This window comes from Carassius gibelio, chromosome A11 (genome assembly GCF_023724105.1).
Source record: "Carassius gibelio isolate Cgi1373 ecotype wild population from Czech Republic chromosome A11, carGib1.2-hapl.c, whole genome shotgun sequence".
NCBI classification, from domain to species: Eukaryota; Metazoa; Chordata; class Actinopteri; order Cypriniformes; family Cyprinidae; genus Carassius; species Carassius gibelio.
Genome location: NC_068381.1, coordinates 17,710,818 through 17,715,491, shown reverse-complemented (window position 1 = coordinate 17,715,491; position 4,674 = coordinate 17,710,818).

The window sequence follows — 4,674 nt, the reverse complement described above, 5'->3', positions numbered from 1 at the left end:
GTTGAACGACGATGACAGCGGTGATAATCCAATAGTGGTGAGTGTATACCAAGCGTGACGACAGGATCCGAACAGAACGGCGACAAGGCAAGGCAGGAACAACACGAACACGACATCAAACACCAGGATCTACAAACAACGATCAGACAAACAGGAAACGAAAGACAGGGTGTTAAATAGTCTGTGGGAACTAGCCGCACCTGCCCCTGATCAGTGATCAGCGACCACACCCACATGAAACAATCAACATAACGTAACCTGACTACAGCTGGAGACGGTGCATTCACGAACCGTGACAGTACCCCTCCTCCTAAGAACGCCTCCTGGTGTCCCCAGAATCTCTTACCTGTCGATTGTAATCATCGATAAGGGAATGATCCAGGATGTCCCTAGCAGGTACCCAACTTCTCTCCTCCGGACCGTAACCCTCCCAGTCCACCAAGTACTGAAATCCGCGTCCCCTCTTTCTAGAGTCCAGAATACGATTAACCAAATAAGTGGTCTCCCCATCTACGAGACGCGGCGGGGGAGGGACCGGGGTAGGCGGATTAATGGGAGAATAAAATACAGGCTTTATTTTGGATACATGAAAGGCGGGGTGAATTCTCCTGTACGTCGGAGGGAGTTTGAGGCGGACTGTCACCGGACTAATGATCTTGGTGACAGTAAACGGGCCGATAAATTTGGGAGCCAGTTTATTAGAAACGGAACGGAGAGGAATGTTCTTAGTAGAAAGCCACACCTTTTGACCCACGACGTATACGGGAGGCCTAGACCGGTGGCGATCGGCTTTGGCCTTGGTGCGCGCCCCCACTTGGAGTAGAGTCTCGCGGGCTCTGGTCCAAGTGCGGTGGCACCTCTGGACGAAGGCGTGAACGGAGGGGACCGCAACCTCGGATTCCATACTGGGAAAAATTGGTGGCTGGTACCCTACACTACACTCAAAAGGAGATAGGCCCGTAGCCGATACTGGTAAGGTATTGTGGGCGTACTCCACCATAGACAATTGTTGGCTCCAGGAGGAAGGATTCTTGGAGACCAAACATCGCAACACCCTTTCCAAATCTTGGTTGGCTCTCTCGGTCTGGCCATTGCTCTGGGGGTGAAACCCTGAGGACAGACTTACAGTCGCTCCTAGTAATTTACAGAATTCTCGCCAAAATTTAGACACAAATTGGGGTCCTCTGTCCGAAACCACGTCTATCGGGAGGCCATGTAAACGAAAGACGTGGTCTATGACGGTCAACGCTGTCTCCTTGGCTGAGGGCAACTTGGCCAAAGGAATAAAATGGGCGGCCTTCGAGAACCGGTCCACCACGGTTAAAACAACCGTGTTGCCCTGGGAGGGCGGGAGGGCGGTAATAAAATCTAGTGCGATATGGGACCAGGGTCTCGAAGGTACCGGCAGCGGTTGGAGTAACCCATCCGGGGACCGATTGGAAGCCTTACCAGTGGCACATACCGAGCAAGCCAAAACAAAATTGTGAATGTCGCGAGCCATGAGTGGCCACCAGAATCGTTGCTTGACTAAAAATCTAGTACGGTTAACCCCTGGATGGCAAGCCACATTAGAGCAATGTCCCCACTGGATAACGTTGGACCTTAATCCCTCCGGCACAAATAAGCGGTTCGGTGGGCACCCGGGCAGAGGCGTTACCCCTTCTAAGGCCGTTCTGACCTTCGATTCGATCTCCCATGTGAGAGTGGAGACCACTAATGTCTCAGGAAAAATACACTCGGGAGTGGACGGGCGTTCGGAATGGTCAAAAATACGAGACAAGTAATCGGGTTTGATATTTTTGGAGCCTGGGCGGTACGAAATAGTAAAATCAAAACGTCCGAAAAAAAGTGCCCATCGAGCCTGCCTGGAGTACAACCTTTTGGCGGTGCTAATGTACTCTAAGTTCTTGTGGTCAGTCCATACTATAAAAGGAACCCCCGATCCTTCTAACCAGTGTCGCCATTCCTCCAATGCCATCTTGACTGCCAACAATTCTCTGTTACCAATATCGTAATTACTCTCTGCAGGAGATAAACGATAAGAAAAATACGCGCAAGGGTGGACCTTGTCGTCTAAGGGAGAACGTTGGGATAACACCGCTCCTACCCCCACCTCTGACGCATCGACCTCCACCACGAACTGCCGTGTGGCGTCAGGGGTAATGAGAATTGGAGCTGAAATGAAACGGCTCTTCAGTTTCGCAAACGCAGCTTCCGCTGTGTTTGACCACCTGAAAGCAGTCCTGGCGGAGGTCAAGGCGGTCAGAGGCGCGGCTAGTTGGCTGAAATTGCGAATGAAACGCCGGTAGAAGTTAGCGAACCCCAGAAACCTCTGTAGGGCCTTACGGGAATCTGGACTTGGCCATTCTACCACATCCCTAACCTTCTCGGGATCCATGCGTATTCCCTCAGTCGACACGATAAACCCCAAAAATGGAATAGACTGTGCATGAAACTCGCATTTCTCCGCCTTGACAAAAAGCCCATTCTCTAGCAACCTCTGAAGCACTCGTCGGACGTGCTGCACATGTTCCTGGAGAGAAGAAGAAAAAATCAATATGTCGTCCAGGTAGACATAAATGAACTGATCAATCATATCTCGCAGCACGTCGTTGACGAGTGCCTGGAAGACCCCTGGGGAGTTGGAGAGCCCGAAGGGCATGACCAAATATTCAAAGTGCCCTCTGGGGGTGTTAAACGCGGTCTTCCATTCATCCCCCTCCCTGATCCGAACCAAATGATACGCATTGCGTAAGTCCAGTTTTGTGAAAATAGACGCTCCCTGCAACCTCTCGAAGGCTGAAGACATCAACGGCAAAGGATAAGTATTCTTTACCGTGATGTTGTTCAGCTCTCGGTAATCAATACAAGGTCGCAGTGATCCGTCCTTTTTTCCCACAAAAAAGAACCCCGCCCCCGCAGGAGAAGAGGAAGGGCGGATGAATTTGGAAGCTAGAGAATCAGAAATATATTTCTCCATAGCCTCCCTCTCTGGCACAGAAAGTGAATAAAGTTTGCCTTTAGGCGGAGACTTACCTGACAATAACTCTATGGCACAGTCGTAAGGACGATGCGGAGGAAGAGAAGCAGCTTGAGACTTACTGAACACTTCCTTCAGGTGGAGGTACTCAGCGGGCACGTTAGATAAATCCACCGCCTCCTCCTGTAACACAGACACAGACACAGACGGACAAGCAGACACTAAACAAGACTCATGACACCTTCGAGACCAAGAAAAGATGGAATTAGAGGACCAGTCTACTTTGGGGTTATGGAGAAGGAGCCAAGGGTGCCCGAGGACAATGGGTGCCAGGGGAGTTTCAAGGATGTGAAATGAGATAGTTTCGGAGTGGTTGCCAGAGGTGATGAGTGTGATTTCCTCAGTGCTGTGAGAGATAGTGGGGAGTTGCTGTCCAGTGAGGGCATGGACCGTGATGTGGTGCGGCAGGGCTTTGAGGGGAATGTGGAGCTTGTGTGCAAGGTGACGATCCATAAAGTTACCTTCTGCCCCAGAGTGCCTGACAGTGGTGTGTCTGTGCTGACCACCGCAGTCTTACCGGAAGGAGCGTAGATGATGGCGGTGATGAGGTCTTCTCGGCAGAGATCCCACCCGATAGTAGCCTCATGCGTACTACCGGGCTTGGCCTTTTACTGGACAGGTATGGGCTTGATGTCCGGCTCCCCCGCAGTACATGCAAAGACCCAGGGATCTCCGCCTCTCCTTCTCCTCCCGGGAAAGCCGAGCTCGCCCTACCTGCATGGGCTCGTGATCGTAGGTGGGGCTGACCACGTCTCCGCCACTGAATCGCCCGTCCGCCGGGCCCCTGGATGGGGTGTTGAACAGCCCCCTCCTCTCCATCCGAGTGAGGCGGGCATCCACCCGTAACGCTAGATCAATGAGTCCATTAAGAGAGGGGGGCAGATCCAGGGCGTAGATCTCCCTCTGGACGCGGTCAGCCAGCCCATGCAGGAACATGTCCCACTGCGCCTCCTCGTTCCAATGGCACTCCGCCGCCAGGGTTCTGAATTTCGATAGAGAAGTCTGAGACGGACCTCTCCCTCTGGCGTAACTCCGCCAGCCTCCTGGCCGCCTCCCGTCCTGCGACGGCCCGATCGAAGACCCGCCTCATCTCCTCGGAGAGCGCCAGGAACGAGTCGCAGCATGGGTCCTGGTTCTCCCACACCGCCGTCCCCCATAGTGCCGCCCTCCCAGAGAGTAAGGTGAGCACAAAGGCCACTTTCGCCCTCTCGTTGGCGAATGTCCTGGGTTGCAGGGCAAAATGCATATCACAGCGGGTTAGGAATGCTCTACAAAAGCTGGGCTCACCCGAGTATGCTTCCGGGATAGGAAGACGCGGTTCCGGCTGGGAGGTGGTCACTGGTGGTACCGGGAGAGCGGGCGGTGTGGGTGGCGCAGTGGGCGCTCGAAGAAGATGGAACTGCTGGGTGAGCTCGGACACCTGCGTTACCAAGGCTTGGACCGCGCGACCAGTGTCGTTAAGAGTCCTCTCCTTGGAGTCCATCCTCCGAACACTGGCGCTGAGAAATTCCTCCAGAGATGAAGCTTGAGTACTCGCTGCCTCCATGATGGTCTGATCATTCTGTAACGGCGCTAATGGAGGACAGGAGACAAATGCAAGTACGAGTAAGTTTATTAGAAGTATGATGATGATG